The 12,094-nt window shown below is 42.0% G+C and overlaps 1 long non-coding RNA gene across 2 annotated transcripts; it reads right to left on the bottom strand.

Annotated features, from left to right (window-relative positions):
- Positions 1–885: 885 nt before the first annotated feature.
- LOC146182891 (uncharacterized) lies at positions 886–8,215 on the bottom strand. 2 transcript variants are annotated; one of them, XR_014708442.1, is made up of 3 exons: positions 8,082–8,215; positions 6,055–6,204; positions 886–1,206 (listed from the first exon to the last, which is right to left on the bottom strand). It is a non-coding gene; the product is annotated as an uncharacterized LOC146182891 (long non-coding RNA). The 2 variants fall into 2 exon arrangements; XR_014708441.1 differs by lacking the exon at positions 886–1,206 and adding an exon at positions 5,661–5,801.
- Positions 8,216–12,094: the final 3,879 nt, after the last annotated feature.

The following is a 12,094-nucleotide window of genomic DNA, read 5'->3' on the forward strand; positions in this document are numbered from 1 at the left end:
TCTTCGGGGGATGAACTTGCAACCAGAATGTCATCCACGTAGGCGAATACGAAGGGTACGCCCTGCACGACGGAGTAGATGAAATGCTAGGCGGTTTGTGCAGCATTGCGAAATTCAAATCGCATTCTTAAGAATTTGAACAGTCCGAATGGTGTTGTGATCGCTGTTTTGAGGATGCCTTCTTCTACTACAGGGATTTGGTGATAGGCCCGAACAAGGTATTTAGAGAAGATGGTTGCACCATCCCAAGCAGCACACCAGCATTGGTCCAACAATGGTTCATCACTGGAAAAGAATGGCATCAATATTGGACTGATATTGGCATTTGGGCATTTTACTACATTGTCCATTCTTGGCCCATCTTTCGTTCCAAGATTGGTCCAGTGTTCAACCAAGCTGGAGCCACCAATGTAGGCACAATATTAGACTTTCCATTCATGCACCATGATTCTTGCCAATACTGTCCAGTATTATACCATCATTGTATTACCAATATTTGTTTATTACCAGCTATTCCATTGATGGCCCATTGTCAATGCCAATATCATACCAATGGTTAGCCATTGCAGGTGCACTGGCTACTCCATTCATGCCGCATATTGTCGATACCAATATTAATCCAATGGTTTATGGGTACACCGGCTACTCCATTCATGTGCCATTGATGATGTCAAGATTACACATTTTGTGGCACTGCCTGTGCAGTCCATAAAATGCAGCCTTTTTCATTCTAGCCATATTCGTGACAGCACATCGAACTTGCTGGGACAATAATGGCCTTTCAAATAGGAGTGGCCATATAAATTCAAATTGTCGCTCATGAGCAACCAGTAGATATTCACAAAACAAGGGCATGGTTCACAAAAAGATAATATTTACTGCGATTGTTACTATAGACGGCAGTTGTTACTAGCCAGCGCTGAGGGCACACACAGCAGCAGTTAGCGGGGCAGTGGCAGGGTTGGTCAGGGCAGGGCGGGCTCTCGGGAAGTGGAAGGGGCCAGGGAGCTGGAGGGCACACTCATAGGCGTAGTGAAGGGGCTGACCCTGCAATTGCATTCACAGGTGGCATGCCTGGTTCGCCAGGGGAGGTTTCAGCATAACGCCTTTTTCTTCCACCCCCCCTGTCACAGGAACCAGGCAGCCACCTGCGAATAAATGCGTGTGCCTCCAAATCGTCCACCGCAACTTTTTCGCAAATGGCACCTGCACAAACACAATGAGGAAACAAAATTTACAACACTATTACGAGGCATATAAAATCGCGCGCATTATTTTAGGAAGATGTAGAAAATTCCAGGATTCATGTACCGAAATTTATGGTCAATGAGAAACACTATACTGATGAGTTCAAGACTAGTTTCAGCTGCCTTGGGTTTATTAGGATGAAAGACGCACATACATTGCATAGCATGTGCCCTGTTGCATTTTGATCGCCTCCACAGCAATACGGCTGAGACAGCCAGTGTTTCATCCCACACTAGGAATTAGTGCTTGATTATCGGCTGTCTCCGCATATGACTGGCGCGCTAGTTTTTTGCCGCTCCTACGCTTTCTGCGATGTGCAAACAGTTTATACTAATAATCGTTACCAAGAGAATGTTCGGCGACCATTTTCATTTTTTTTAAATGGCTAGATATAATATACACAAGCGATCTAAGCCCACGACTGCTGCACTGGCCGCTGGTTAGCTGATATACGCTTTTGACTGGTTTTGTGGGTAGTTCACTTAAACGGGAGCTCACTTAAACGGGTAGCTCACAGGTGCATCATTTTTACACATATACTGCTTGTCCAAGCAAATTTGATCCAAGGGATAAAAAAAACATTTCGGAGGCAGGCAAAGGAAACCAGATATATATTGCTGGAAGCTACCTTGAGCGCCACAGAAAAGGTTTTGTTTGGAATCCTTATTGACATTATTTACCTAAATTACTGATTAATGACTTACACAATAAATGGTGTTGCTACTTTGAAGAGTACCGGCACAATCCACGTTTGATTATTTGTGATAAAGAACCCTCACGTCTGCATTTTGAACGCCAGATACAATAGGAAACCACGAAAATACAGAAATCTGATTCCCGGACAATACAATTGAGGACTTGGCTTGGCTCGACAGCCCTGTGTAGCGTTAGACCTACAAGTTGCCTATGGTTTCTTCGTCCGCGCCAGCACATCGTCCAACAAGACTGTATTTGTATTTTACAGCTGAAAAATACTGTTAAACTCATTTATATCCTTACCGCTTTGTAGTCATTATCCGCATTGCAAAGTTCGGCGCGCTCATTGTAACTCGAGCCTTCATGTGCGCCAAAGGGCCGACGCGAAGCAACCATCGCCAGCATATCACCCTTACTTATGCATGGGGCTAGCAATCTTAGCGGCAGGTTGTTTTGTCCGCTCAAAATCATGTTGTGAGCAGCACAGTTGAGGTGCGCGAATGGGCTGGTAACGGTTTCGGTACCTACATAACCCGGAATTTATCTACAGCTGGAAAAAAAGGTACACATGAGGTTTCTAACCGCAAATATTGAAACAGGGGTTTCCGAACGTGCTCACCGACTCTGTAAGTCCTATTTATTGTCTAAAGTGAATATTTAGTACTTGAAGCGAATAACCTCACTTCCCCACGTACAAAATAAAAATTTTCTGCTCTGTCCTAAGTGGCTGCCAGCAATGCACCACCGGTTTCCATCGTCTGTTTCTAATGGTTTATTTATAACCCTTGGCTCAAGCTATGGGGCGCAGCAGGTGTAATGTAGCTTGAATAAAACCTGCAAGAGATCATATATATGGGTAGATTTCTAAGGTTTACAGATTTCACTTACAAATTCTACAGGAATTGCGTCACTGCGGCCTTTCTTTAAAATTGACACGTAATAGCGCTATATTCGTGGCTAAAATAAAGTAATCAACGCATTAATTCAGCTTAGCAAATGCAGCTGTAACAGAAAGGGAGGGCTGGCTACACCTAAGGTGTGCCTAGCTTTCTAATTTTCTTAGATGGCACAACCGTTCGAAATATGGAATATTAAAAAAAGCCCTTGATATTGGCTTTCTCACAGCGTATTATGGGTGCCTTAGATAAGAAACATAATCGAGGTCCCATGGCCATCTTTCGTTTCCAATGAAATTCTTATATGTGGTGGGCAAGTATCTAGACACAAAAGAATTAACCTTAGTTTTTCAAGATACGCGTAGTTTCCTCGAAAAAAAAAACAATTGTATGGTATATCTCTAGAGGTAGAAAACGCTGTTTTTGCCATTTCAAAATGTTGCAAGTTTGGATACCATGATTTTGTCATCTGCTCTTTTTTACTCACTAAATATATGCAGGTTTTATATTTACAAACACTATTAGAAACCTATTTTGTTTTTGCAGTTGTGTTATTAAAAACTCGCAAACTTTTCTTCAGGAGCGATACGCTGCAAAAATATTCATTTTTAACCTTATGTACTGGCATATGATGCATTAGGTTGGTTGCACTAAATATGTTTTCACTTCCTGACGCATGTTCTTAATTCCAGGCAGTATCTGGAGCTCCAGACCACTAGGTGTGTTCTCCACAACGCATCAAAATTGCTCAGAATTCGAAAACAGCAGTAAAGGGCAAATTTGCTGCAATTAAAAAAAGATCATCTTCGATTTTCATTCAAATCCCTCTCAAAAATCTTCAGTACCTCAAAAATATCACGGACTAAAAAGTGTTGCGTTATACTGTTTAAAAATATAACATTAAATATTAAACCGAGTGCTTGTGCTGATAATGGCCAAACTCAGCCTGCATTCTTGCAAGATCCAATAATATCTTGGCACAGAAACTATTTTTCTACATTATCTAGGTTCCATTCTTTATTTCTGAAAAAATTTGAAGCTCTAGATTTGTGTGTGTATCTGCATATTATTTTGAAATTGGACAAAAGTAAGTAAATGGTAAAATAAGGAAAACTGATTAGAATTGATTAGGCCGCAACATCAATTTTTATCAAAATCTGTGGAAACAATGCAAAGTACTTTGTTAATCTGAGTCAGTAAATATATTGAATTCTGCAAAATGTAATATTAGAAATATAAAAATGCTTGTTTTTGTTCTATAGATGTGCTTATATGGCTCCCCCTTATGGAATAGGCATCAGAACTTCAATTTAGTATTTGCTTAATTTAGTTACATTTTACCTTAAGTAAAATTTAAAATATTGTCAGCGCTTAACACCGTTTTTCTGCTTCTGGGACAAATACTTAATATAGCTTAAAATGGTATTAATTCACTATTTCTGTCAATTTCATGGCAGAACGCAAGTGAAGGCTGAACTTTTTCTCTGTCCTGCATTCTTTTTTATTGCTAGGTGCAATAGTATTCAATCTAGGTTATTAATATATTATTCCATTTGTCAGCTTTGACCACCACTAACAATACTATATTTTTGAAGATGATTTTTCAATGTGTAATTTTTATAATTACAATCTTAAGCAAATCGCTTTCCAGCATAATACTTTTGGTGGCGTTACAGAGAACACACATAGCAGCTTAGAGCTTCAAATTCTGCCTTAAATTAACAGTATGACCTGCGTAATAAACACAGAATATTTTAGTGCAAACAACGCAATGCGTCACGCCAGTATGTAAAGTTGAACATTAACATTTTTGTAGCGCGTTGTTCTTGAAGCAAAGTTAGCGATTTTTTACTAAATCAACTGCATCAATAAAACACACTTTCAATACTTCTTATACAAGTAAACGTTACCCAAATGCGGTGAGTAAAAAACAGTGGATGACAAAATTTTACGCAACCAGCTGGCCTCCAAACATGCAACTTTTTGAAACGACAAAAACGGCGTTTTCCAGCTTTAGTGATAGGCGTTTTTTTTTTTTTTTTTCGAGAATACTACGCCGCATCTGGCAAACCTAAGGGTCATTCCTTTGTGTCGAGACATTAGCCCACGACATATGAAAATTTAATTAAAAAAATGGTCATGGCACCACGATTACTGTTCCTGTCCGAAGACATCCATATTTGTTTTCATTTCGTCTCTTCAACAGGCTGGTTTAGCCAATGCGGTGAATAAAACTATCATCGTATATATTAAAGATTTTCGCGCTATACGTTATACCTAAAGCTACCTATATTGTCACAACTGTCATACATTATTTGTAGCTGAAACATCACAAAAGGGATTCGATTGCAAATTGTTGGCTAGTTAAATAGACGTACGAGATGACACACGTATACTTTGTAGAATACAATTTAGGAAAGAGCAGATACAAACTACAGGCGAATAATGCTATGATATGGAGCATATGTATTACTCCGGTTAACAGCAAAAAAATCAACTTTTAACATATTAATATATTCGACAAACTATTGCATGCTCACATAGGAACACAATTAATGAGCTCATCCACGCATCTAATGTCTATGGGCATTAGACGTGTGGATGACTTCGTTTTATTCCAATTCGTGCGTCACTCAAAATAATTGAACGAGAAAAAAGTTAATGTCTACACAATTTTCAGTGAGTATACCACAAATTATACTAAGGTGCTTCATATATGTCACATCACCTAGCAAGTGAAATGGGATAACAGAAGTAATCAGACTCTAACCCTGATCAGCATTTCGCTTTTGCGCCATCTTTGTGAGTTTTTAGGCAGGCTTTTCCACTGATTATCCTCTTCTTTATACCCCTGCCACCCACAGGACACAAATCTTCTGGGGGTACCGAACTGTTGGTTTTCACACCAGTGATACAACTTAATCGATCCATTTATACGTAGAAAACACTTTCGATGCGCACCTAAAAAAAATGAAAGCATGTATGTGTAGGCGAAATCATTCACCGGCGATTTAATAATATGATTTGAACAATAAAATCAAAGGATCACACTCGAAGTAACAAAAAAGTGGTGGAGAGATAGGAATTGAAGCAATGAAAGGCGGTTGCTTTCTGCAAAAAGCCAATAGCAAGAGGTCCACCGTCTATAAGAATAGGCAATAAAAATAAGGCATATTTAAAGGTGCATGCAGCAGTTACAGTGATGCAGTGCTACCTTTTTTTAGGCAGGCTTTTCCGCTGATTTTCTTCTTCTTTATTTCCCTTCCAACCACAGGACACATATCTTCTGGGGGTTGTCGGTTTTCGCACCAGTGATACAACTCAATCGATCCACTTCTACGTAGAAAACGCTCCCGATGCGCATCTAAAAAAATGAAAGCATGTATGTGCAGGCTAAATCATTCACACATGATAAAACAATATGATTTGAACAATGAAATCAAATGATCACACCCAGAGCAACAAGAAAGTGGTGGAGAGATAGAAATTGAAGCAATGAAAGACGGTTGCTTACTGAACAAAGCCTATAGTAAGAGGTCCTGCGTCTATAAAGATAGGCAATAAATTAAGGCACGTTTATAGGTGCATGCAGCAGTTAAAGTGATGCAGTGTTACCTTTCTGTTTCACTGCAGTGATTGGTATAAATATTACAGCAATTGCTAGGCATCTCAGGTAACCCCATTGAAAACTTCATCCAAGGTACCGAGGAGCAGTGGCGTGTTATTTGCAGCTGTTAACGGAAAGACAGGCTATCCTATGAGTGCATGCGCATTTCCTCCTTTTTGTATACTTGAATAAAAGCGACTGAACAGTGAGTGTTGTAAGAGGTGCAGCGTCCCTAGGAATGGGGAACAAAATTAAGTTTTAGTAAACAGAGGTACAAAAAGAAGCAAATATGCCTGCAATAATAGCATGATGGCCTACCTTTTGATCAACAGCTGTAAACAACCTGTCACTGCCAGTCGGTTCTTTAGATAGGCTTATCAATGCCAGAGCTTAAAGCTAAGAGCAATATGAGTAATGTTTATTGCGGTCACGGCCGTAAACAATTCTAGCGGAACACTCCATTACTGTAACTATTCAACCGTCCATTTATACATATCGTTCATTAAAGAACCATGCACATCATATTAAGTTGCTCTTTTCTACTCCCAAATGATTTCCTATAGAATTAGAATACGCGTGGATCGCTGCTTCGGTTTCAACATTCTTGCACGATGGCTATGGCGTGCACTTCATGCATACGGTACGGCACGTGAGGTACAAAGAGCTGTAATTGCCGAACAGGCGGACCTGACGTCCTGTCCCATTTCGCCTGAAAGTGCGCGCCGTCATCGAGCGCTTCGCGAGCAATATATTTCGGACGATATGGTTGCCTCATACCGGCCGTCAATGTTTTGTACATTGTGTCCCGCGTGCACGTTGTTTACTTTGCAGTGACAGGGACGCAGTGCACACACGGCTGATGTGCCTTTTTGCTTGTATTGTTATTTTCCCCCGCCCTCGAAGCGCGTCTGCGAAATCGCTCTCCTATTGTCGGCGCTTTCTGATAACGCCCTCACCTGAAGGCACGTGCTCAGAAGGGGGGCGTCGATTAAGAAAATTTTGAAAAGGGGCTCACTTGCGCTGTTCACGGCTTTCAATTCCTCAATATGATATTAACCATTATAAAAGTGGAGGTTCATTATGACTTAATTATAGCCTAGTCATCAAGCGGCATCACGCACATGTCTGCCCCACTGTAAAATTCGCTTGCACAGACGGCACGAACAGTTTTCAAAACTTCGTCTGTACATCTGAAAACAAAAAACTGCCCTTAACTCTTAACAAAATCCAAAAACTGTGTGAACATGGCTTCCTGCGCGCAGAAGAGAGGCTGTCCAAAATATATGTACAAAGCCGGGCGCATAGTGTCTGGTTACTAATTTATTGCGGCGCGCTGCACAGTCAAAAAACTGCGCAAATGGCAGCCTGCAGTGTTCTGTCACGTGTTGGTGGCATACACACCTGTGTTACGCACGGCTCCTCTATTTTCGGCGCAAATGCTATTCATATCGCAGCCAGCAAATAAGTCCACGCACTTGCTTGCATGTAACCCGGACGAAAATTCGCTTAGTTCTTGAAGTCATGCTTCGCGCAGTTGTTTCGAGAAGAATAAGGAAAGAGAACATTTGGGACTTGTAGGAGATTATATAGAACCAATTATGAAGCAATGGCATGCTGCAAAGATATATACTCACGGTCTAAGATGACGGCGTTCACTGAGTCTGATAATGCCGATGGTATCCCGCCGTTGCTGTAATCCGTACTCCGGCGACATTTCACAGCTCAGCTATTCACTGATATGTAGCAAGCACCAACCGGAGCACATGGACATGTATAGGCGCCAGAGAAAATTATGCACAGCACAATGAAAAAGAAAATTAATGAGGGAAGAAATTAAAGAAAGGTTTAAGAAGCTGTCACAAGTCTTGTAGCGTCTTCAACAAGCTCTGAAATGAACGCTTCGGGAGGAGGCCGCACAGCAGCGCAGCTGGGGATGCTGTCTGTTGTGTCTCGCACGTAGACGCGTAGGCGAGGGGGAACAACGACCCGCTCAACCAGCGCGTGATTCCCGCCGCGGTGTTGTGTTCGCAAGGGCTGCGCGTGGGAACGAAGGACCAACGACCCTCTCAACATTCCATTCCTCCTTTACCCAGCCCTCTTCTGCTTGCACCGGCCAGCCGTGACTTCGGACCGTGCCGATGAGCGGCCGCCAGCGCGCACCGCTCGAGTCGAGTTCTAATAAATAGTTTTGTTTTGTGTGTTCGCAAACGCATTGTTTCTTCAAGCCAACCACGGACAAACATTTTCTAAAAAAATAGAAAGCCTCCCCATCTACCATCCACATTCTTGCGTAAATCCATACAGCTGGTGCATCGACAAATGCGCGCGTCCCCTCCCTTTCGCCACCTATGATCGAACAAAGGATGGTCGTTCGACCTTTTATATTTACTTCAAAATATTATATACTGTTGCGTGATGACTGATTAATAATGTCAAAGAGGCGGAGTTCCGAGCTTCTCTTCTATTCTGGCCAACTTTGGTTATAGATTATACAAATTATGCTCAAGTTAGCTAGCTGAAAATTATCCGACTAAATATATACATGTTTTTATTTGTATTCAGTTAATGTTCGCTTTTCGGGTATGAGTAGATGTTTTTATAAAAATTCTAAATATCGGAAACGAAAATTTTCCTAATTTGCAGGCCTTTATTTCAGAAAAGGTTCATGGTAGAGCAGCAAAAATTCCACAATATGTTCTCAGCATAATTATCCGCAAACAGCTAAAGCTCATATTTTTATGACATTTGGATACAGAGATACGATCGCGCTAATGTACAGAAAACAGCGAACATTGAAAATTTTTAGGAAAACAAAAACAGTTTTCACATTGTTTAAACTTTTTCCACCTATTCTACACTACCTCAGCTTTCAAAACCATTAAAACACTTTGCATAATTTTGTTGCGCAAGTAATTATGGCCACATCGATAAAGCCTTTGTCCTATTATAGCGCACCGCGCTGTTCTGAACATTCTACGGAATTTGTGAATTGTTCAAGGTTTTTAAATTTTGGCATATAATTTTGTAACAGGGAGAAATATATTTACAAAAGAGGATTAAAGATATATACATTGAGGAACAGCCAAGGAGCCAGGCTACGAGGGCCGCCCATTCGACGCACTTCTTTTTCTTAATCTTCACAAACGAGCGCGCCACTTCGTCCTCATCATTCTCCAGCTGTAACAATATTTCTTCGCTCATGTTTTGTCTCGACTTCGCAAATCGACGGTGACAGACACAGCAATGAATGATTCAGAATCAATTTTGTGCGCGTCGAGGTCCTGAAGCGCTGTGGCATCAGGCAATACACAGACGTTTTTCGCAACCACCTTCACCTTAACGCGGATTGCACAAAAAAACGATAACGTTCAATGAGCAAGCAACGTATTCCAAATCATTTTAGTAGAATGAAAGAATTGGAAAGGGCATGGAAAACTGCCTCATTAAAACAGTGTTTGTAGGCTGCATTCGTTTTTTCGAATGACTCGACAGCGCACATTATTTTCATTCCTGTACAGTTTTTTTTTATTCCTTTGCCACCGCCTAGCGCGGTTGGAATGGTCAAACTCTAAACTAATAGGCGGAAAAAACTATTTTTTTTTGTTTATTGGCGATATATATGTTGTGCGCCATATAAATGTACCGGGGCCTTCATGCTCGCAGTCTGCACGAAAAACTGTCATTTTTTTTTTTTACCACCGTGTGAATGCCCAAAACTAAAATGGTAACCTCGCGAGTCTTCCGGCTTTTCATTTTCCAGTGATTGCGTCTAGAAAGTACACACATCGTATTCGGTCCTTTCTCCAGGTAAACAGACGATGCTGCGCGTAGTTCCTTATGGATAATACAAAAGCACTAGAACAAAAACATCGCTGAGAAAATGGTCATTTGTTCCTTCAACTTGAGGCAACGTTTTCCTTCTCGGCAATGAAAACGCTACCTTCTAATCACTAATTTAATGTCACATGAACATGCTATGGCGACACGATTTCGTTTTTATGCGCGTTCTCACTGACAACTGGATTTGTACTATAGGTTACGTATAGATGCAGGGATGTAATCGGCGTCCAATACAGGCATATTGGGTCGTGAGTGCTAGCCGGTCTGGGGTATACATATGTGGTCGCACGGTCGTGCTATCATTAGATATAATTGTGCGACAAACGTATGCGCCTGCGACGAAATCTGCATGCGTGCCAATAGGCTAAAACCATAAACACATATAGCTGACCCCCAAAGGTGCGCCGCATATGAGCGCACCGAAAAGACGAATCCAGACAGTTGCAGCGGTACGTGCATGAATGCGTTATAGTAATTGTCGTCCCGTACGTGGTACTTGGTGAGGTCCGAACGATCGGCTGAAATGTTGTCGGAATTAAATGCCGCGGTTTGGCGTCCAGCGCACGTGTATTCAACCATAAAAATGGAGAATTTGTTTTGATTGAATGGTCAACGGAAAATATTCACTTCGGCAGCCCATTAAAGCTGCGTTTTTAGGATGGCAATGACATTTGCGAGATCAGGGGAAAAAGTGGTCCATCGTGGGCAGTTTTCATACAGGGATAGCTAATACTGGAAAAACACAAGACAAATTGCAATGGTCCATTACAGCCAGTTTAAAACAACGGAACGGTCAACGTCGGAAGAACACAGGACACCTTGGTCCATTGTAGCCAGTTTTAAAAACTGAACGGGCAACGCCGGAAGAACACTGGACAACATGGTCCATTGTAGCCAGTTTTAAAAAAGGAACGGCCAACGACGGCGGAACACAGGACAACTTGGTCCATTGTAGCCATCTTTAAAAAAACTGAACACCCAATACTGGAAGAACAGAGGATAACATTTTCCATTGTAGCCATGTTTAAAAACCGGAACATCCAATGCCGGAAGAACACAGGACAACTTGGTCCATTGTAGCCAGTTTTAAAAAACGGAAAACCCCATGACGGAGGAAGGCAGGACCGCTTGGCCCATTATAGCCAGTTTTAAAACCCGTGCGACCATTATTGGAGGAACAACGGCAATCTCGGTCCAACATAGACATTCTGTATGTACGGCAGTGCCAATATCGGGAACTCACTGTACATCTTGGCCCAAGCTAGCCAGTGTTGGCTACTGGCAGCGCCAACACTGGGAGAGCACTGGCTAGACTGGGCCATTGTTGGACATTGTGTTGACTGGCATGTCCTATGTTGGGAGCATGCTGGTTAGGCTGGCCCAATGTAGGGCCACTGCTTGCCGTCGTGCTTACATTGGCCCAATGCTTTGTGCTGCCTGGGATGTAGCGTTGATGTGAAATTTTGTATCATTGGCAGTGGGTAGCGATCTGGGACAGTCTTGCTCTTTAGGAACCTGTAGTCTCCGCATGGTGTCCAGTCTTCTGACTTCTTGGGGACTAGATGTGGAAATGCACAGCTGCTGTCTCTGCTATCTCTACACAGGGATGCGAGTTCCGTTCACGGCTTGTAGGTAGGACGTTTCAGTGCAAGCGCGCTCTACATTTGTGGGTGAGAGAATGCTCACCTGGACCCTAGTGTCAATGAGAAATTTTTGTCCAGTGGTTGTCCAAAGACGTGGAGCAGGCGACAATTTTCTTGGAACTGACCGCTCATCGCCGCTAGTGGTCGGCAGGCCGGTTTCCCGC

This window comes from Amblyomma maculatum, chromosome 7 (genome assembly GCF_055883805.1).
Source record: "Amblyomma maculatum isolate TAMU_Amacu chromosome 7, ASM5588380v1, whole genome shotgun sequence".
Classification (NCBI taxonomy): domain Eukaryota; kingdom Metazoa; phylum Arthropoda; class Arachnida; order Ixodida; family Ixodidae; genus Amblyomma; species Amblyomma maculatum.